Source organism: Myotis yumanensis, unplaced genomic scaffold (genome assembly GCF_028538775.1).
Source record: "Myotis yumanensis isolate MYYU_CA2020_CCGP unplaced genomic scaffold, mMyoYum1.0.hap1 SCAF_5, whole genome shotgun sequence".
NCBI lineage: Eukaryota > Metazoa > Chordata > Mammalia > Chiroptera > Vespertilionidae > Myotis > Myotis yumanensis.
This window is the reverse complement of record NW_027223756.1, coordinates 108,146,885-108,169,709: the sequence shown is the minus strand read 5'-3', so window position 1 is coordinate 108,169,709 and position 22,825 is coordinate 108,146,885. Positions and strand designations below refer to the sequence as shown.

The following is a 22,825-nucleotide window of genomic DNA, read 5'->3' as shown; positions in this document are numbered from 1 at the left end:
GTCCCAGAGGGGGTCACTGTGTCCATCTTTTGTGCATCAGATGAGGCAGTTTTTTGAGGGCCAATCTCCCTGTGCCTGTTTCCTTCTCTATAAGATGCTGACAACGCTTCCAGCATGAGGAGGTGCTGTGAGCATGAGTGAGCTGGTCCTTGTAACATAGTGGAAGCTGCGCACAGAGTTTACAGCTTGATTCAGCTGGTGGTTTGGGTCGCAATATCCACAATGGCAAAATGGCCCAGTTTGCCCGAAACCTCGCCAAGACGGCCCCCGCGCTGGTAAATGCTGCTGTGACTCATGGGAAGCCTCCATTGGCCACGATTTGGCATGTGCCAAGGTTGATCTGATTCCTCCAACCCCTGCTGAGATCCCGACAGCTATTCAGGGTTTGAAACAATACATATTGCTCAAACTCGTAGCTTCAAACAGGTTACCATTCTGGAAGATCTGCTGAATGGTTTGGTTGCCACTGAGGTATGGATGTGGTTTTGTGTCACTAAGATCATCAGCAAACATGGCATCATCCTATCTAATAAAAGAGAAACATGGTAATTAGTCGTACGGCTGCTACCCTTCCCATTGGCTAATCAGGGAGATATGCAAATTAACTGCCAGCCAAGATGGCGGCCGGCAGCCAGGCAGCTTGAAGCGAACAGGGAGGCTTGCTTGCTTCAGTGACGGAGGATTCCAACATTCCCCGCCTGTGCTGCCGGCCTCTGAGCTTGCAGTTTGAAACATTGTTACAAATATAGAAGCTAAACAAAACCCCAGAAACCGGCTTAAGTCAGCCAGGCTTCAGCCAGCAAGACCGCAACATTGTTTCAAATACAGAAGGTAAACAAAGGCCAGAAACCTGCTTTCAGCAGCCGAGCCTCAGAGAGAAAGCCGGCTCTCAGCTCCAGTGACAGGCATAGAAGGTAAATAAATGCCAGAATAAAAAAAAAAAAAGAAAAAAAAGGAGAGGTTTGGAGCTTCAGTCGCCCACCAGCCTGAAAACAGCCCTCAGCCCCTCACCCAGACTGGCCAGGCACCCCAGTGGGGACCCCCACCCTGAAGCAACAAGATGGCGGCTAATTTGCATACTGAAGGCAGGCGGCAGCAGGCAAGGCTGTCCGCTGTCCCGGGACCTGGATCTGTGACCCTGCCAGGTGGGGGGCACCGCGGGAGGCTGTCCACAGTCCAGGACTTGGATCTGTGACCCTGCCGGGCGGGGGGCAGTGCTTCAGGCTGTCTGCGGTCCCGGGACCCGGATCTGTGACCCTGCCAGGCAGGAGGGAGTGCTTGAAGCTGTCCGTGGTCCTGGGACCCGGATCGGTGACCTGGTGAGCAAGGGGGCAGCACGAGGGGCTGTCTGCAGTCCGGGACCCGAATCTGTGACCCTGCCGGGTGGGGGTCAGTGCTTGAGGCTGTCCACGGGACCAAGACACAGATCTGTGACCCTGCCGGGCGGGGGGCAGCACTTGAGGCTGTGCACGGTCCCGGGACTCGGATCCATGACCCTTCACAGCGGGGAGGCAGCCATCAGTGCCCAGGAGTGACTGCGCAAGATCCGCCTCCTGGCACAAAAGGTGCAGGATCGCAGGGAAAGCCACCGTGGAGGGCCAGACTGATGTCCTCCTGGCCGCACCACGGGGGTTTGTGGATCTGCAAAGCCAGAGGCCTCCGGTGTGCACATCCCCCCTGGCGTGCAAACATCCCCCAGCACACTGTCACCCTCCCATACCTGCAACAGTTGCAAACCAAGGCGTGCACAAGTTCCCCCCACCTCTCAACCACACTTCCATCAACCTGGCATGCCTAACACCCCCACAGGATGTGCACACATCCCCTCTGATGAGCTCACATCCTTTGGAGAGTGTCTGGGTGTTCTGGGTGCTGAGAGTGGGCGCCTGTGAGATGACAGTGAGAGGGCAGAGTGGTGATGCCCTGTTCCCACAGAGGCCAGTGCAGCTACGAGATCACCTCTGGGAGGTTAATGCAGGTGCTGAGGCAGGAGCAGGTGCAGACAGACACACCTGGTGGGCGCAGGCAGCCCTCTCTGAGGTGCCTTCAGTCAGCATTCAAGATCAAGAGCCCAGAGGCGGAGAGGAATTCCGTCCTCTCAGTGAAACAGTGGAATAGTCGGGGCGACTGTAGAGGAGGAATGTGCACTTTGGGTGCCAGAACCCATGAGTGAAGGCTGCCCTGACTGAGCCTTGCTTGCTTGGGGCCTAGCACACTCCTGCCGGGCAGCGGGTGACAGGACGTGCTTTTCCGAATTAATGAGAGAAAACATTGATTCTCCTGCTGCCCACGAAGGTGGAAAGTGAAGTGGGGAGACATGTGGGGAATGAGCAAGGTTCCCTGTCTGGGGGTTCCAAATCTGCTGTTGGTTTCTTTCACCACTGACTAGAGATATACAGGGTGTCCCCCCAAAATGTATACACACTTTGAATACCTACTAATTCCAATGGTTTTAAGCATAAGAAAGGAACAACAATGGAGCTGTTATCTGTTAAAAGTGTGGGCACAAACAGGTAGTTGGACATTCCCTGAGGGGTCTCAGATTGGAGAGGGTGAAGGCCAGACTGAGGGGCCCCTTCTCCCCACCCCCCACCCCAGTGCACGAATTTCGTGCACCGGGCTACTAGTTAGTTATAATGTTTGAAGACCAATTTTTAACAACTGTTTCTTTTTAAAAATATATATATATATTTTCATTGATTTCAGAGAAGGAGGGAGAGGGAGAGAGGTAGAAACATCAATGATGACAAAGAGTCATCGATCAGCTGCCTCCAGCACGCCCCCCCCCCCCACCATGGGGGATCAAACCCGTAACCCAGGCCTGTGCCCTTAACTGGAATCGAACATGGTACCCTTCAGTCTGCAGGCCGACGCTCTATCCACTGAGCCAAACCAGCCAGGGCATTTGGTTTATGATTTGAATGTTCTTGGACCACAAGTGAACAGAATGGTATTTGAATAAAAATCAATATGTCCAAATCACTGTTTTCAGCATCAAGCACTGCGTAGAAAGGTCATAATTTCTCTTGATATTCGGTTGGACTGTCTTTTGCTTTCATAACATTAGTACAGCTCTAAATGCATGTCTTTGCTTAGCCTGAAATATGGAAAGCAGCTACGTGGATATACCAACCTGGTACATAATGTCTCTGAGGATGACATCTTAATTTGATGGTTGGAAATGACATATTTTATTTATAGAAAAACTGAAGAAAAGGCCTTGAGAAAGTGAGAACTTGCTGCAGTAGGAGAAATAGTATTAACATGTATTAGAGTTAAATCAAATGAATAAAATTTGGATGGGTTCTCTTTGCTAAAGTCAGAAAAAAACCTTTTGAAAACACCTATGTCTGTAAATATTGGGATATTTGGTGGTGTTTTGTTTCTTTATTGTTCACCAAGACAGTGAATGAGAACCATGACCAACATTTTATTTTATTTTGTTTTAGACATTTTGAAACATAATCTTGATATGTATATCATTACTCTATATGGTTGTATGATTTTTAGAACCTGTTTTTGCTAAAATACCATATGGATATATAATTTAGTATCATCCATGGGTCTAAAGGGTATGTTATTTCCTAAAATTAATTGAAGTGATTGGTTATCAGTAAAAAAAAGACAAAGAAAATAAATTTACAGCTTGAAGCTATAGATGCCTTTTTTCCCGGTGTGATGCTTGTGGAGAGCGCATCTTACAAACGGGCCTAATTCTTCTCAGAGGCAGCGGAGCGTGCTGGGGTCACAGAGCTCCTTGTCTGTGCACAGTGAGGACATTCTGCTTGTACCAGTCTCTTGTACCCACAGGTGTTTGCCAAAAAGGCATAAGAATCGCTTTGGGGTTATCTCCTGTACACAGGCCCTGCCAATGTCATGTGTGTTCACATCTCAAGTAGATATTTCCTACTCACCTCCACAGAGTTAGAAACAGTCTGCTCCCAACCTTTGCTACAACGGTCACCCTCCCTGCTTCGGAGGGGCCTGATTCTACACCCACAGATTAGATAAGCCATGCTCGCGATCAAATAATCAGAAAATACATCTTGGTAAGAAGAAACAGTTCCTGTGTCCCGAGCAACACCCACACAGCAACGGAGTCACACCTGTAGTTCCACCACCCAACTCCCCTCATTTCTGCAGCACCTGCCGGTCAGAGTGTGGAACCGGGGCCAGGAGAGGCTCCGAGTGAGGCTAGAGGGGGACAGAGGTAGCCAGAGGGGCCACTGAGGCCAGAGCGGGCGGGCAGTGGGACAAGAGCAAAAGCTCATTCAGCCTCCTCCTGAGAACCATCCCAGCCCTGGGAGTCATCGCTGCCCCTTCATTACAGCTCCTTCGCCAATTGGATCGATGCTGCCGCCACCTCGGCAAATGGGCCGAGACTCCCTAGGCTCAGGCCTCTGAGCTCCACCACCTCCCTGAACTCTGCTCCCCCGGCTCATCCTTTATGCCTCCACCTCCAGGCCCCTGGAACCATGAGAAAACCCTGATTTTGCCTTTTTCTCGGCTCACCGCCTCCTTCGCAAAGAGCAGCTGCTGCCCCTTAACCTTTCCTTTGCTACAAAACTGCAGGTCCCTGTTGGCAGAAGTGCAAACATGAGTCCTGCCACCATCAGGAGTGGAGCTCATTGTCCCCCAAAGGTTCATGTTATCTGTAAGGAAAGTGATAAACAGGGAGCCTGTTAAATGAGTGGTTCTGGTCTGTTAAGGACCGAGCACTTCGGGGATGCGTTTTACCCAACAGCTAGCCCCAAACATCAAATGAAAACGATAAAAACTAGGCTTGGGACCCCAGACCCCCACTGAGCAACTGGCAGGAATAACTTTCATGGATTTTTAACAACTGAGATGGGGCAGAGAAAGAGCAAGAAAGCCACCCCATACCAACAAACAGCTCAGCTTAGAGTCCTCTATCGCTCCAAGGGCTGTGCCCCTCTGTCAGTTTGGCCCCTGGAGGAAGAGGGGCTGTCTCGGGGACAAGAACCTAACTACACAGTGGCCTTGAACTGATGGGGCCCACGCTCCAGCTGGCCTCCACTAAGAACATCACCTATAAGTGGAAGGAGCCACAAGTGACCCTTGACCTGGCAGGGGAGCCATTACACTTTATTAGACATGGGTGGTGGGGGTGGGGGAGGGGTGCGGGTGGGATGCTTGCTCTGCTCTCTTTCACCAGGAGCTCTTTCTTCCAAAACCTGTCTGATCACTGGGGTAAATGGGCTTCCTCAACTATTTCATTCAACCCAACTGCAGCCTCAGGAATCTCACTCTAACTCATGCCTTTCTGAGCCTCTGGGTGAGATGTAAAGAAAAGTACATGGAAGTAAACATTTTAAAGACTCCAGATTCTCCGAGAGGGCAGAAGCTGTGGCACTGTCCTTGGTCAAGCTGCAGAAGCTGCGAGGAGAGGGGCCACTGGCCCCTTGTGAAGGTAAGAGGGTGGCAGTTTCAAATCCAAGCAGCTGGAGGCACCTGGGAATGGCTGTGGGGGCCTGATAGCCCCCCCCCCCCGCCTCCCCCCCACACCCGCTTTTCTCCAACCTCCTAAAGGTTGTCAAGGTCAGGTTGCCTTTTACAACATTTATCAGAAAAATGCCTTGGATAGTAAGTGGCTTTAAAATCTCATAGAGCTGGTAAGACAATAAATAAATATAACTGAAGGGTTTTTGATAAAGCTTTTCAGCAGTAAGTATATATGCCTATACATAATTTTCCAAAGTCTGTAATAACTCAAAACTTTAAAAGCATTGCTGGATTAAATAATAAAAGTTATTAAACACCTAATACTTTAAGATAGCATGAAATACTGAAACATTGATTTCTACACTTTTTTGAAATTTTTTTTATTGCTTTCTGAGAGGAAGGGAGAGGGAGAGATAGAAACATCAATGATGAGAATCACTGATTGGCTACCTCCTGCACACCCCCTCCTGGTGATCGAGCCCACAAACTGGGACCCTTCAGTCCACAGGCTGACACTCTATCCACTGAGCCTAACTGGCTAGGGCTACACAAGTTTTAAGTTCACCTGCTTTTAGCTTTTATTGCAGAAAGTCTATAAAGTGGATTTGCAACTGTTAATATCATGTCTTGTGCTTTGTTGAAGGTGTGTTTTTTGAAAATAAAAAGTATGTTTAAAGTGTGTTCATAAACACCAATCTAAGAAATGCTTTTTGGTCAGCATTGGAAAATTAAGGTTTCTAAGAATTAAAAACTCAAATCAAGTTGGAAATAAATTGTATAAATTTAATAATAGAAGGCATGATGTATAGAAATACATTTTTGCAGGAGAAAGATTGAAAGTAAATTATTCAGGAGACAAGATGGCGGCGGAATAGGCAGACGTGTCCCAGGGCTTGTCCCGGAGCAAATAGAATGAGCAGCTGAAACAGATAACACCCACCCCAAATTGGCAAAGGAGACTCAGCTGGTGAGACAGTTTGCAGCCGGGAAGGGCAGAGTTCCCCTGGAAAGGTAAAAACCAGGGACCTGGGCAGGAAAGTTTGCCAGATCTCTGAGCCCAGAGGGTCAGAGGGAGACCGAGCGACACCCAGCCACGTCTCTTGGGACAGGCACAGCCCCTGACTGGGGAAAGGAAATCTGCAAGACTGTTGGTACCGGGGGATTTGAGATCTGGGTTCCATAATTACGGAGGACTGAGCCTAAAGGGAGCAGCCTGAAGCGCTGACCAGACCATGCAGTGCCCATAAGAAAGGAGCTTACAGAGACTCAGTCTTCCTCATTTCTGTGGCCGGCATTTGTTTGTTTTCATCGAACCCTGTTCATAGGACATTTCAGATACAGATACTCGCCCATGCTGAGGAGCAGGAGAAGGTGCGGACAAATGGAATCTGGCAAGAGGCTGGGGAGAGAAGGGGGTCCAGGAGAGGTGGCAGCAAATTGAGTGCTGAGTCACCCCTGAGCCCAGGACTTGGGCAGCCATTTTCTCCTAAAGATATAACTCCTCCCTCCAGGCTCCAGGCAAGGAATACAGCCACACCCAGATTCCACCTGAATGGGATGAAGGATTAAAATAATCTGATTAGTCCCTGGGAGTTAACAGGGTCTGGCCTATAGAGGGACTTTCAGTCCCAGCAACAGAAAAAAAAAAAAATCACAGACATTCCAGAAAACTGGGATCTTAAGCCAGCCAAAGGAATGACATTTCAATTTTTCATTTTTATTTTTTTATTGTTTTGTTAGCTTTTGGGGGGGCTTTTTTCTTTGTTTTCCCTTTTTTTGTTTGTTGCTCTTTTTTTGCTTTTTTTTTATTTTTTTGCTTTTTTTCTTTGGTCCTTTTTTTTGTTTGTTCCTTTATTTCCTACTTCTTTTCACATTATTTTTTCAACCACGTGAGCAGCAGACACATGAGCGGTGCGCTCTTGTCCAGGGAGCATCAGCTCCATGAGCAGCCTGCCTCGGGCCTAAGAGCAGCAGCCTCATGTGGCCTGCCCCTGTCCAAGGAGCAGCAGCTGTGTGAGTGGCCCGCTTCCTTGTCCGAGGAGCAGCAGCTGCACGAGCAGTCTACCTACTTCTGAGGAGCAGCAGCCCTGCGCAGCCCGCCCCCATCCGAGGAGCAGCAGTTCTGTGAGCGGTCCATCCCCATTCAAGGAGCAGCAGCAGCCCACCCCGGTCCGAGGAACAGCAGACACATGAGCAGACCGTCCACATCTGACAGCAGTGACACAATAGAAGTTGGATAAATTGCTATGTCTGGGACCAATAGTGATGAAGAAGAGACCAGTGATGCAACAAAGGTGGAATAAAGTGATATGTTGCATAATATCATAGTACTGGTATGTAAACATTACCTGCGGTAATTACTAAATAAAAGTGTGTTTTACATTTAAAATATTGATTGCTTAATTTTGGGTAGGAAAAGTGGGGGGGCATCTAATACATGGGGGTGTCCTATACACGAAAAAATATGGTACTGAGAACTTCAAGGAACTTAGTGAGAACATCAGCAACATAAAAGGACCAGTCAGAAATGAAGGATACACTAACTTAAATAAAGAATAATTTACAAGGAATAGACAGTAGAGTAGAGGACACTGAGAATCAAATAAAGAATTTGAAATATGAGGAAGCAAAAAACATGCAATCAGAAAAGCAAAAAAAAAAAAAATGAATCCAAAATATGAAGAGTGTAAGGAGCCTCTGGGACAATTTCAAACATGCCAAGATTCAAATCATGGGGGTGCCAAGAGGGGAAGAGAGGGAGCAAGAAATTGAAAACCTATTTGAAGAAATAATGACAGAAAACTTCCCCTACCTGGTGAAAGAAATAGCCATAAAAATTGAGAAAGCAGAGATTCCCAAACAAGGAGAACCCAAGAGGCCCACAACATGATACATCATAATCAAAATGCCAAAAGTTAAAGACAAAGAGAGACTCTTAAAAGCAGCAAGAGAAAAGCAGTTAGTTACCTACAAGGGAGTGCCCATACAACTATCAGCTTATTTCTCAACAGGAACTTTGCAGGCCAGAAAGGAATGGGGAGAAATATTCAAAGTGATGAAAAACAAGGACCTACCACCAAGTTTACTCTCCCCAGAAAAGTTATCATTTAAAATTTAAGGTAAGATAAAGAAAAATCTAAAGGAGTTCATCACCACAAAACCAGTATTACATGAAATGTTAAAGGGTCTTCTTTAAGAAGAAGAGGTGGCCAGGGGGTGGGGGGGGGGGGGAGATTAAGAAAAGGAACAATAAAATGGCAATGAACACATATCTATCAACAATTGAATCTAAAAATCAAAATAAAAGAACAAACAGAACAGAAACAGACTCATAGATACAGAGAACATTTTGATAGTTGCCAGATGGGAGGGGGATTGGGTGAAAAAGGTAAAGGGATTTAGAAGTACAAATTAGTCACAGACCATGAACACAGACAATAGCCAGGTGAAGGACTGGGATGAGGTGGGAGATGGGTGGAGGGGGCAAAAGTAGGAAAATGGGGGACATCTGTATTACTGTCAACAATAAAATAAATTTTAAAAGAATAAAAAGACTTTCAAAATTTTACTGCAAAGCACAACAAAAAATATGAATGATTTTTTTACATTGTCCTTATATCCTGATTTATATACATATGATTATGTTACTTTTGTATAAATATAAATATTGCCTATTGCTAACTAGTGTATCTATTGCTTATTTTTCTTGCCTTTTTCCACAATCTAGGACTTCCAGGTAAATAGAAATTTGAGAGCTGACATCTTTTACCTGGTTCTTTTTTCTTTACTTTATTTAAAATTAAATATATTGGCATAACATCTACACTAATAAAAGAGAAACATGCAAAAAAAAAGAGAGAAACATGCAAATTAAGCATCACTCCGCCACTCTGCTACACCCACAAACCACACCCACCAGCCAATCCAGAGTGAGTATACAAATTAACCCAACTAAGATGGCGACGGCCATGGAGCTGGAGTGAGCAGGAGGGTTGCGTTGCCCCCAGCGATGGAGGAAGCCAAGCTTCCCACCTGCCCTGGCCGGCCCTAGGCTCCGCTCAAGGCTACAAAGTTTAAGTTATAGAAGATAAATAAATCCCAGATACCTGCTTCCAGCCCACCCTGGCCTCCGCTCAAGGAGGCACAGAAAAAAAAAATAGGAGAGGCTGGGAGCTTGGGTACTGGGGGCTGTATCCAGCCTGAAAACGGCCATCAGCCCCTCACCCAGGCTGGCCAGGCACCCCAGCGGGCCCCCCCCCCCGACCCTGAAGGGGGTGTGGCCAGCCTGAAAATGGCCCTCAGCCCCTCACCCAGGCTGGCCAGGAACCCTAGCGACACTCCCACCCTGATCCTGGACACCCTTCAGGGAAAACCAGCTGGCCCCCACCCATGCACTAGGCCTCTATCCTCTATCCTATCCTATAAAAGGATAATATGCAAATTGACCCAGAACAACTGGGAATGACTGGTCACTATGACACACACTGACCACCAGTGGGCAGATGCTCAATGCAGGAGCTACCCCCTGGTTGCCAGTGCGCTCCCACAGGGGGAGCTCTGCTCAGCCACAAGCCAGGGCAGGTGGGAGCCTCTCCCGCCTCCTCAGCAGCGCTAAGGATGCCCTACTGCAGCTTAGACCTGCTCCCTGCTGGCAAGTGGACATCCCCTGAGGGCTGCCAGGCTGCCAGAGGCATGTCTGACTGCCAGCTTAGGCCTGATCCGCCGGAGAGCAGGACATCCCCTGAGGGGTCCCAGACTGCTAGAGGGCAGGCTGAGGGACACCCCCCCCCCCGAAAGTGCATAAATTTTTGTGCACTATGCCTCTAGTTGGTTAATAACATTATACAAGTTTCAATTTTTTTCAAAAAATATATTTTATTGATTTTCTACAGAGAGGAAGGGAGAGAGAGATAGAGAGTTAGAAACATTGATGAGCCAAAACCGGTTTGGCTCAGTGGATAGAGCGTCGGCCTGCGGACTGAAAGGTCCCAGGTTCGATTCCGGTCAAGGGCATGTACCTGGATTGCGGGCACATCCCCCGTAGGAGATGTGCAGGAGGCAGCGGATCGATGTTTCTCTCTCATCGATGTTTCTAACTCTCTATCTCTCTCCCTTCCTCTCTGTAAAAAATCAATAAAATATATTTAAAAAAAAAGAAAAAAGAAACATCGATGAGAGAGAAACATCGATCAGCTGCCTCCTGCACATCTCCTACTTGGGATGTGCCCGCAACCCAGGTACATGCCCTTGACCGGAATCGAACCTGGGACCTTTCAGTCTGCAGGCCGACGCTCTATCCACTGAGCCAAACCGGTTTCGGCACAAGTTTCAATTTTACAGTTCCATAATACATAGCCTGCATATTGCATCACATGTTCACTGCCCAAAACCCAGTCTTCTTCCATCACCTATTCTTAAAATATATTTGTATTGATTTCAGAGAGGAAGGGAGAGGGAGAGAGATAGAAATATCAGTGATGAGAAAGAATCATTATCGGCTGCCTCCTGCATGCCCCCTCCTAGGGATCAAGCCCACACCCTGGACATATGCCCTTGACCGGAATCCAACCCAGGACCCTTCAGTCTGCAGGCCAACGCTCTATCCACTGAGCAAACCAGCCAGGGCCTCTCATCACCTGCTTGACCCCCTTTACCCACTTCTATCTCCCCCACCCATCTTCTCTGTTAATAATGATGTCAATAATCAGTTAAATTCCAGAAAATTCCAAACAAAATCTGAGAAAAAGCCATCATCCACAGCTGTTGTTGGAATTGGTTCCCGACTGAGTGACAGCAGCAGCAGTTCGTCAGAGTCTGAAAATAGTAGCAGTGATTCAGTTTCTTCAGACAGCAGTGATTCTGAATCAGAGACAGGAGAGAGATAAAAAAACATCAATGATGAGAGAGAATCATTGATTGCCTGCCTCCTACATGCCTCGTGATGGGGATTGAGCCTGAAACCTGGGCATGTTCCCTGATGGGGAATTGAACCGTGACCTTCTGGTTCATGGGTTGACACTTAACAACTAAGCCTCACCAGCTGGGCGTTAGATACATTTTTAAGTTTATTGGGGCGACTAGTTAATAAAATTATAAACATTCAAAAAAAAGAAAGAAAAGAAAGAAAAGCGGAGTGGGGAGAGGGGACCTCTGGGATTGGATAAAAATTAAAATAAAATGATAAACACATACTTCTTCATGCTTCTCTTACTTAGGTTGGCTTAGGATAGTTAATGGTCAGCAATTTACTCAATAACAATGAGGGGATTTAAAAAGGAAAATTACACCCTAGTCGGTTTGGCTCAGTGGATAGAGTGTCAGCCTGCAGACTAAAGGGTCCCAAGTTCCAATTCTGGCCAAGGGCACATGCCGGGTTGCAGACTCAATCCCCAGCAGCCCCCCACCCCCTAGTAGGCGGTGTGCAGGAGGCAGCCAATCCATGATTCTCTCTCATCATCGATCTCTCTCTCTTCCTCTTTGAAATCAATAAAAATACTAAAAAAGAAAAAAAAAAGATTGACCTTTGTCAGAGAAGGTAGCGGCCTAGGACGTGACTACCCACCATCACTGGATTTTTTTTTTCCATTGAACTTTTCATTTCAGACCATCCCTTGTGGTCTCTTTTCCTCCCACAGATGGATGGATGTGTCCTCCCTCCCTCCCTCCCTCCCTCCCTCCCCCCCTCCGCCCTCCTGCCAGCCTGCTCACCTGCTTTCCATGGGAAATCCTCAGTCTCATATCACACACTCACTGGTGATTTCACTCGCTGCCTCCTTCCTCCCCATGAAAATGAGGAAGGAAAATGGACAAACCTGAAAGAGCCCCACAGGTGACAACTGTGAATGAAGTGCACGCACATGTGTGCGTGTGTGGCATTTGTCAACAACGTAAGAAATGTCCCAACCTGTAAAGAATTTTTGTGAGTGTCTTTGAGCCAAACTGTCCACAAATGTCGCACGCACGCACGCACGCACGCCAGGAAGCACAATCTCAAAGGTTGGAGATAATATTCCGAAGAATGGAAGTGTCGCCCCCCTTATTTTATTCACTCCAATCCAAAGAGGAGACTGTACGTGGTTACATGAAATCCACTGGTGATATTTTAGGGAGGCAGGAGAAAGCAAAGCGGGGAAACCTCTGGGATTGGATGCAAAATAAAATGATGGACACAGACTTCTTTTACCTAGGTAGGTGTAGGATAGTTCATATAGTCAATCATGAACTCCGTCAGTAATCATGATGGGATCTGTGATATTCACAGAGCCATGCCTGTGATTCCAGGGGTCCCAAAAAGATGGAAAATCCCTTTGACATTTCAAAGATGTGTGATTGTGGATGCAAGAAGGAAAGCGATAGACAGGCTCAGTCCAGGTAAAGATGGACCTCTGTCAGGGAAGATGCCGGCCTAGGACAGGATCACCCACCCCAAACTGATTTTAGTCTGTTAGGCCACCATGCATGGCCTCCCCTGAGCTTGCCAAGTTTAGTACAGTATGTGGTCCCTTTTCACCACCACCACCACCACCACCAGCGCGTCCCCCCCTTCCCCCAACACACACACGAGTCCTCTCATTGGGTGAAGTGTGACTCTAAAGTCATGATCCCGACCCTGGGAGTTGTATTATAAAATCAACCTAAAGGAGTGTGAATGTAAACTGTAGGCTTATCAAAGGTTCAAAGGAGGTCTGTGTTTACCACCATTGAAAGAGAACAAACCAAGAAAGAGATCAAAGGTCAAAACACCCTCTCTTGGACTGGGAGTGAGAAAGTTCCTGCACCTGTCCAAGAGGGTCATCTGCAGTGTGAAAAGCCAGGGTTCAGCAACAGGGGATATTTTCTTCCTCTCAGGGATCATGAAAAGCATCCATGACAGTAAGGGGGTGGATAGGTATGGGGTGGGTGCTGTCATTGAAAAGGCTAGGTGAGCAGGGAGAGCTATGCCATTTACAGGCATACCCTATCCGCTTTTCCTTTCACAGCATTTACACAATGACTTAATGTTTAGTTTTGAATGGCATTACTTCTTGAGCCTCTCCTCCTCCTCCTCCTCCTCCTCCTCCTCCAGCAGCAGCAGAGGGCTGTTGTTTCCAAGTCTTTGGTTGATACTCATGTGTAGGACATATGTATGTATGTATACTGTGTGTGAGCCCAAGGATGGACAGAATCTCGGAGGTGGGGGAGTGGAATAGACTGGAGTGGAGTGGAGGAGAGGGGGAGCAAGAAGAAGGGAGGGAGGGAGGGAAGGAGGGAGGGAGGGAGGGAGGGAGGGAAGCAGGAGAAGACTCGTTAGTTAATGACACCGGGCATGGCTCTTATTCTGAGTTTTTTGTTTTCCTTGAATGCCAGCTATGCAGAAAACAACCTGTGTGAAGTTAAACTAAGGTCACCCACACAAGAATAAGGACTACGGATTGATTGCAAAGCTCTGTAGTAGGTTGTCCGCTGCTTGCATTTGAAAGACTCAAATCTGAGGCAAGGGGAGGAGCGGGAAAGCTGGAGTAGAAGAGGGAGAGGTGTGTGAGTGACGTATTCCATGAGGTGGAGCATATTTGCTTCCTCCCTCCCTCCTTGGAACCAAGTTCAGGAAGGTACGTCGGGGACGGAAGGGCCAAAAGAGAGAGAGAGAGAGAGAGAGAGAGAGAGAGAGAGAGAGATGAAGGTCCTCGGTTCAGTCCTGACTATGACTTTCTGGGGCATGGCACGGCATGGCATGACACGGCACGGCATGCCCGGTGGGTCACCACCAGTGGTGTGGTTTGTGGTCTCCAGCCAGGAACCCCTCTGTGGTCCACTTCAGTCCACCTAATACCTGTCCTGGCTGGGGAGAGTTCCTATGGATCACAAGGACAAAACCAAAGGAGGACAAAGTTCAGAATGCCTAATTCATGTCTGTCCATTTCTACACAACACAGCCGTCCATAGTGTCCAAGTGACTTGACCTGCATTTTTCATGTCTGAGAAAGAAGTTTCCATTTCAGGTACTTCTGTGTTATTTGTAAATGATGTGCCTCCATCCAGAGAATGAATAATGCTAGTATGGCAAGCTCTGCTGCTCCTATAGACTGCCTTTCATTCACTCCCCTCTGCCAACTGCACACACACTGTCCCTGAGATTCCCATTTGCCTCTGCCCTGTGATGAAAACCGGACCAACCTGGCCGTCTGGTCGACCTCGCTTTGAGGCTTATAAAAGCAGTTGCCAGGCAGGTGGCACATGACAAGGACAGGTTGTATCGTCATCACGTCATCACCAGGCTGGTGGGGACGCAGGGTGGGCCACTGAGGGGGGAGGGGGCTTTGAAAGCTTTATTCATTCTCTCTCTCCTCTTCCTCTCCTCCTCCTCCTCCTCCTCCTCCTCCTCCTCCTCCTCTTTTCTTCTTCTTCTTCTTCTTCTTCTTCTTCTTCTTCTTCTTCTTCTTTCTCTCTCTCTCTCTCTCTCTCTCTCTCTCTCTCTCTCTCTCTCTCTCTCTCTCCCCTCTCTCGAGTTTCCACCTAGCAGTCAAGAAGGACGGACTCTCCCACGAAGCGGATGAAGGGCTGTCAGTCAGACTTTGAAATTTCCTCTGAATATGAGGATAACGAGGTGATTTAGGAATTTCCTTGAAGTGAACACGCCCCTCACTGTGCCACCGCCTCTGCCACAGCTGCCGCAGCCGCCAACGCCATGCTGCCTGGAAACATCCCTAAAGGGTTGATAGTAATAGAAACAGGAACGGTAAGCATTGCAACGTGTTTTCTGGGGTTTTCTTTGTTTTAGAGACCTATAAATGTATACTGCTGTGATAAGCTTGCAACTTCACCAGTGCATTGTAATCTATGTAAATGTGGAATCTTGATAAGTATGTACTATTGTATGTGGGCTGTGCATTAAAATGAATGAACAAACAAATAATAAAGAAAAAGGAATAAAGAAAAAAGAAATAAATAAATATTCTGTCAACATTTATTTGCTCTTCGGTCCCGCCCCCGCCCCCACCTTCAATCTCTCATCTCCACAGACAACTGGTCAACCCAATCACTCTGACTCACTGCTAGAGACTAAGTCTGGGCAGGGACATCTGGTCAACCCGCACTCTCTCGCGCTCGGACCCACGCAGGAGACCAGGCTGGGACATCTGGTCAACCACAGCCACCAAGCAACAGTCTCCTTCAGCCACCCATTTTCGGGAGTGCTGGTTGACCAGGGTTTTCGGGGGGGTGGGGGAATGGGGAGGGAGCCGACCCTCGGTCCCCCTGGGAAAGGGGCTGCATCCCCCCCATCCACCCCCACTTCCCTGTCCCAGCCCGAGGCCCGAAAGCCCGGGCAGAGTTTGGGGAGAGGAGGCAACGGTCGCCAGGCTGTGACTCCCTTGTCCTTTCTCACTCTGGGTGTGCCCAGAGGCCCCTGGAAGCTGGAGATCCTTGGCCTGAGTGTTGGCCTTGGCATGGACAAGCATGACCCTGCCCATGGTTCCATGCTACCCTTGCAGCGAGCTCACGCTCCATGACAGGAGTATGGCTTCGTAGATGGCACCCCTGCCCCATTAGTAGGCCTCCTTACTGGGACCCCTTCAGCCCTGCTCTTCCCTGTGCAGGCTTCCCTGGGGCATGCTCTCCATGTGTCCTCCAGCATGTCCCCAGTGCTGTCTGTGGGTGCGCCATCCTGCATGCCTCGCCTGAGAGCCAGGGCTTTTGTCTCTGTGAACGCCTTGCCCAGGCACACAGCAGGCACCTCACCCATAACTCCTCTTGGGGTTTTGCACATGCTGTGTCTGCCAGGAACACTCCCTCCTCCCATTGCCTGTCCTCAGCCACCCCAGCCCCCAGTCTCAGCCTGTGGGACAATGCTGGACTCACTGAGGTGGAGAGCTCGGGAGGCCTGCAGGGTTGGAGGGCAGGGTCAGGACAGCAGAAAAGGAAGTGGGTGCTGAAGCTAGCTTGCGGGGGAGAGGAGTGACAGGAAGGACATGAAGGGAGGACTAGGTATGAGGCCAGGATGTGAGTTTCAGGGGCTCAGGCTGGCAGTTTCCATCGAGTGGGACTTTCTGAGCTGCTTGTAATTTCACTTTCAGAAAATGACCTGAAGCAGGGCTATGGTCACATGACCGGTGGCTGGGAATAAAGGCAGCCACTTCCTTCTTTCCTCCTGACTCTTGCTTCCAGATTTGTAGGTCACAGCCCAGAGGCATAGAGTGTCCTTCCTGCGGCCAAGTCTCCAAAGAGGAAGCTCCCAACTTCTGCAGCACAGGCCACGCCCACACACACACAGCCCCTGCACTGGGTAAGGCCTGAGAGGGTGCTGATGGGGTGGTGGGGGACATCAGCTGTGTCCTGTTTCCTTTCCTGGAAGTGGAAAGGCCAGTGGGTGGCCCAGTGCAGAACAAGGTCTCCTGAAGCTAAAGGTCTCTTTCTGTGTTGTGGAGTGCGAGCGACAGAATGACCAGAACTCCAGACTGATTAAAATTTAGAGCCTTTATTGACTGTCCAGTGTCCACTCCTTCACTCGGGAAGCCCAAGAGAGAAGTGGCCCCGACCATCTGCAGAGTCCAATATTTAAAGGGGACAACTACATCCGTGTTCAGGTTCCCATAGCAAGCAAAGCCAAGTTACAAGAGCTAATTGCGTAGTTTTAGCCAAGCTATTCATCATCCTCCTGTTATTCATTTCTGGGTAACTTAAAGGTCAGGACTATTCTTAATTTTGATCTGTTTGTTCTTTGTGGGCCGTTGCTCTGGTGTGTGAGTTCAGTTCCTAGAAACTTTGTAAAGGCTGTCAAGCTGCTGAGGTGGCTAGGTAATTAAGCAGGCCTAAAAATTTTTCTACTCGGTAACATTCCCCACTGGTTTTACGGGAGAATCAAATCATTGTTTCTTCTTATTCTTTGGTAGTGAGTTCTTAGGACCATTAATTTGACTGCTTGTATTCTGCGTTGAATATAATTCATTAAGCAGTTCATTATGCAGGGGCCGAAAGTTAGTGTTAGTAGTAGGAGTACTAATGGCCCAGCTAAGGCGGTTAGGAGGGTGGTGAGCCAGGGGGACCAGGAGAAGAGGTTTTCATACCAGTTTCCTTCCAACTTTCTCCTTTCCTCTCTATCTTGTAGCCTCTTTCTTAGCTGACTGAGGTTCTCCCTGATAACTCCCGAGTGGTTAGTATAAAAACAACAGATCTCCCCTAGGGCCATGCATAGTCCTCCCTGTTTTAGAAATAACAGGTCGAGCCCTGTCCTATTTTGTAATACTACCTCGGCTAAGGAACTGAGGGAATCTTCAAGTCTATCTACATTTTGTTCTAATGTGCTCAGATCTTGATCTACTTGGCTGCTGAGGGCCTTAAAATTCTGATTTCCTGTTACTAGAGCTGCTGTTCCCACCGCAATGGAGCCGGCAACCCCTAATCCTACTAAAAGGGGAATCAATACCGGGGCCGTTTTTCTCTGCCTCTGAGCAGACCTAAATGTTCTCTCCCTCCCTCCCCAGAGTAATAGTACACCTGAGGCAAGATGTGAGTGAGGATGCATAGAGAAGGCTCCCCCGGGGGGAGGGGGAGATGAGAGTCAAGGGGGAAATACAAGGGGTGATACTGGAGGTACAGGCAAACCAGGTTCCCTGTACATTGGATGGCCCATTGTTCAGTGGGGTCCTCGCATTCCACCTTTTTTTTTACTTGAGTTCGGTGAATCCAGTGTCTCTTTCCGGCAATCTTTATGGCTGATGGGGTGCTAAGGATGACAGTGAAGGGCCCAGTCCACCTGGCTTCCAGCAATGATGGCTTGTACCTCTGAACCCACACCAGGTCTCCTGGTTGAAAGAGAGGTGGTCCAGGCCCAGTCCCGGAGGGTGGGTCTTGGTGAGCCTCTCTGACCAGCTGGTGGTTAAGCCTGGAGCTCAACTGTAAAGCCTGTAAGGACTTTAGGAGGTTATGATTAGAAAGGGATGCTATAACCAATGGACATAAGACACTGGGGTGTAGGGGAGGCCGGGGGATTGTCAAGGGCGGGGGGGAAAAAATGAGACATATGTAATACTCTTTGTAATACTTTAAGCAATAAAAAAAAAAGAGAAGAAAAAAATTTTCTGTTGAAAAAAAAAAAAAGAAAAGGGATGCTAATATTTCTTCCCCTAGCTTGGGAAGTAGCGGTGGGGGTCGGCTAAACAGAATCTCAAAAGGGGTGAGACCCTTTACATACAGGGTGCAACGGGCCCGGAGTAGGGCAAAAGGGAGGAGGCTTACCCAGTTTTTGCCAGTCTCCAGTTTTAGTTTTGTCAGGGTTTCCTTTAAGGTCCAATTTATCCTCTCTACCTGTCCAGAGCTCTGAGGTCTATAGCTACAGTGTAATTTCCAATTTATACCTAGTATCTTTGCCAATAACTGAGTGATGTGGGCAATGAATGCCATGCCATTGTCGGACCCCATTGCAACAGGTAGGCCAAACCTGGGGACAAATTCTGGGATTAATTTCTTTACTATTACTTGTGCTGTTTCAGACTTGGTAGGGAAAGCCTCTGGCCATCCTGAGAACGTATGGACGAAAACAAGCAGGTAGTGATATCCTCCCAGACCTGGGGGTAATTCTGTAAAGTCTACTTCCCAATGCTCTCCAGGACTTTTCCCTCTGAGTCTGGTTCCCTCGACTAAAGGGGACCACTTCCTGGGGTTTGCCTGTGCGCAGATGTGACATCTCCTTGCAATATCCTTTGAGACCTGAAAGAGCTTATGAATATAATAACCTCATTTAAGCAGTTCTACCAGCTTGGTTCTCCCCAGATGAATACTCTGATGGATCTGGGAAATGAGTTCCTTTCCCAGGGCCTCCGGAATGAGCAGCCTCTGGTCTGGCAATTCTTTCCATCCTCCGGATGTTTCTTTTGCCTGGAGTCTTTTCCCCAGTGCAGTAGCCTCCTCCAAGTAGACTGGAGTCTCCTCAAAGACCCTTGCAGGGAGGGCTGGTAAAATATGGAGGGGCCCCACTGGTTTTTGGGTGACTTCCCTGGCCATTTTATCTGCGAAGGTATTTCCCTGTGCCTCCGGGGTGTCAGGTGACTGATGTCCTTTGCAGTGTATGACTGCCACCGCCTTTGGCATCCAAAGGGCCGAAAGGAGGGTAAGGATTTCTGGGACATTTTTTATTTCCTTCCCTCCTGACATTAGGAGTCCCTTTCTTAGTGTAAGGCCCCGTGAACATGAACAGTGGCAAATGCATATCAGCTGTTCGTGTATATATTCACTGCCTTTCCCTTCCCCCACCGTAGTGCTTGCATGAAGCTATTAGCTCTGCCTTCTGAGCCTGTGCCCAGATTACCTTGTCAGCTGTCACAACTGCCTCTCCTGCGTACCTGGTCCCGTCGACCACAAAGCTGCTTCCATCAGTGTATAGGATCTCATCAGGGTCTGGCAGGGGCTGATCTGTCAGGTCCTCTCGAAAGTTCTTGAGCGAGGACAGGGTTTCAGTGCAGTCATGGAGGGGCTGCTCAGGGTTGTCATCAGGCAACAAGGTAGCAGGGTTTAATGCCGCCATTTTGAGAAAACTGACTCACGGGGGATCAAGCAAGAGTACCTGATACTGGGTAATCCAAGTATTTGAGAGCCAGTGCTCTGGTGGACTTTGCAACAGTGCCTCCACGGAATGTGGAACTACTACTTGCAAGTCCTGCCCGAGGGTGAGTTTTGAGGCTTCCTTTACCAATATAGCTATAGCTGTTACTGCTCTCAAACACCCTGGCCACCCTACAGCCACAGGGTCTAGCCACTTGGATAAGTATGCCACAGGCCTTTTCCATGGTCCCAGGGATTGGGTTAACACCCCCTTTGCGATTCCCCAAGCCTCTGCCACATGTAACTGAAATGGCTTTGTGAGGTCTGGCAGCGCTAACGTTGGTGTGCTGACTAAGGCTTGTTTAAGATCTTGAAAAGCCTTAGTTTCAGTTTCAGTCCAGTTTAGTTTCTGTCTTTCCCCCGGTGCAGGTAACAGGCTCAGGAGGGTACATGGATTAGGCACCGTGGGATGTATAGTTTCTACCCTCTTATTGACCTCTCTTAAGTCCTAAACAGGTCTGAAGTCCTCCATTCCTGGTTTCTGTACAGGAAGCAATGGGGTATTCCACAGGGAGTGGCAAGGGACTAAGATTCCTGCTTTTCTCAGTCTTTTCATGTGGACTGCGATGCCTCTTTGGGCCTTTTGGCTTATTGCATATTGCTAAACCCATACTGGCATTGCTGTGCTGGAGAGTTGTACCACAGTTGGGGCTCTGTGGACCGCCAGTCCTGGGGGGTTACTCTCTGCCCATACTCCAGGTATTTTCTGTTGCAGCTCTTGGAGTAATGGGGCATCTGGGACCGAGTTGTTGTTCTCAGTTCCTTCAGTGAGGAGATATTCCTCTCTCAAGGGGCAAGTCAAAAGCACAGCCCCCGGTCTCTGATTAAAAGTCACTGTAGCTGTCTCCTCCTGGAAGGAGATGGTAGCCTGCAGTTTGCTGAGAAGGTCCTGTCCCAGTAGCGGGTACGGGCACTCCGGCATCACAAAGAATGAGTGGGTCACTGTCCCGGCCCCAGGTTGGTCCTCTTACATGGCAGTTACCAGGACCTTTGCCATTTTCTGAGTCTGCACAGTCTCTGAATCTTCTCTATTGTTAAATGCCTTTTGAGCAACCTCAACCAATTCTGGCAGCACTTTTCCCTCAAAGCCTTCTAACTTTTGTAATTTCTTTCTAATGTCTGGGGCCGACTGGGACACGAAAGCAATGTTAACTGCCCTCCAATTCTCAGGCTCATCAGGATCTATGGGTGTGTAGAGCCTGTAGGCTTCACACAGGCGCTCTAGAAAAGCGGTGGGAGATTCATTCGGTCCCTGTACAGTTTCAGTTACCTTAGACAAATTGGTGGGTTTCCACGCAGTCTCTCGGATTCCCCTCGGCAGAGTCTGGTGATACTGATCGAGAGCCTCCTTACCTCGCTCCGTGTTGAGGTCCCACGAGGGGCAGGAGAGTGGGAAGATAGCCTCGAGCCAAGCCGTGCTGACTCCGAAGAGGGTTGGCTGTTGGGGCCAAGAACCAATTTCCTTCCCTCTGACCTGACTCGCTCTCTCTCCTCCAAGGTGAAAAGGGTCTGGAGGAGCTGTTGGCAATCTTCCCTAGTGGGCTGGTGGGTGAAAAAGACAGACTCCAAGAGGGAGATTAATCCCTGTGGATTCTGAGAGAAAGAGGGATTCTGATTCTTCCAGTTATAGAGGTCATTGGTAGAAAAGGGACGTAAACCATAAAAGGCCATTCCCCCCCGCCCCCTTGGGGGCAGCCACCTGGCACAAAGCCAACATCAGGGCTCCAGAGGAGTCCGGAGAGGGGGCTGAATGTGGGGGTCGGTACTCTGCCCCACAGCGGGTATGAGATGGACTCAGAGGATCCTCAGGGGGAGCCGCCATCGGGGCTGACAGATAAGGAGGTGGCTCTGTCAGAATGGGGTCCTCCAGCAGAGGTGGGAGAACAAGGGGCTTCCTCTCAGCCTCCCTGGGAGGTGAAGTGAGGAGGACAGTCGGTCTCTGTCCCAATTTCTTTTTCTTTTCTGAAGGGTTTTGGCAACCCTGGAGCCATTTAGGGTTTTCCGTTAAGACATCTATCCAAATTTGGTCTGGGTGCCCGGGGTTTCCAAAAATTATAGCCTGGACCTAATAGACTAAACCCAAATTGGTCAACCCCTCAGGAGGTCACTTGATCTGTGGGAACTTTGACCATTCACGCTCATAGAATTTCTGTAAATCAAAAGCCGGAACAGGGGCTCCGTAGCCCTCGGCTCTTCGCTTGAAGTCCTGAAAATTTTTCAAAAAACATTGAAGGGGGTACAGACAGTACAGGAAGCTGATTGACCCATTCTGACAACAAAAACAAATTGGACGCAACAACAGACACAGACAAGACAAATAACAACCAGACTCAGGATCACCGGGCACCGTCGTGCACCGGGATCTGGTCTCAACGGTAGTAGTGCTGCGTCCAGCCTTCCGGAGACCTCGGACGGGCCCACAGAACCAGAATCAGGACTCAAAAGAATTGAGTTTTCTTACTGGTAAGAATCAGATCCAGATGGCTCCAACTGAAGTCAATTACATAATTTTCAGACAGACCTGCCAAACTCTATTGGTCCCGGGCTGAGGAACGTCTCTCAGAGATCTCCCCCTGGGGCCGGGAGTTTGGATGTCTTCCCTGGACTCTGGTCACGGGACCGGTCAATGGCCAGTTATCTCGCTGGGGGCCTCCAAATGTTGTGGAGTGACCAGAACTCCAGACTGATTAAAATTTAGAGCCTTTATTGATGGGCCAGTGTCCGCTCCTCCACTCGGGAAGCCCAAGAGAGAAGCGGCTCTGACCATCTGCAGAGTCCAGTATTTAAA

The 22,825-nt window shown here is 48.7% G+C and overlaps 1 protein-coding gene and 1 pseudogene across 1 annotated transcript in view; both read left to right on the top strand.

The window, feature by feature from the left end:
- Nucleotides 1–230: 230 nt before the first annotated feature.
- Nucleotides 231–549, top strand: LOC139011554 (ATP synthase subunit g, mitochondrial pseudogene; annotated as a pseudogene).
- A 16,061-nt stretch (nt 550–16,610) lies between these two features.
- Nucleotides 16,611–22,825, top strand: part of LOC139011343 (E3 ubiquitin-protein ligase RNF213-like) — a 102,715-nt gene continuing 96,500 nt past the window's right edge. Inside the window, exon 1 of the mRNA XM_070416925.1 lies at nt 16,611–16,723. The gene's annotated coding sequence lies outside the window, so the exon portion shown is untranslated. The remainder of the gene's footprint in view (nt 16,724–22,825) is intronic.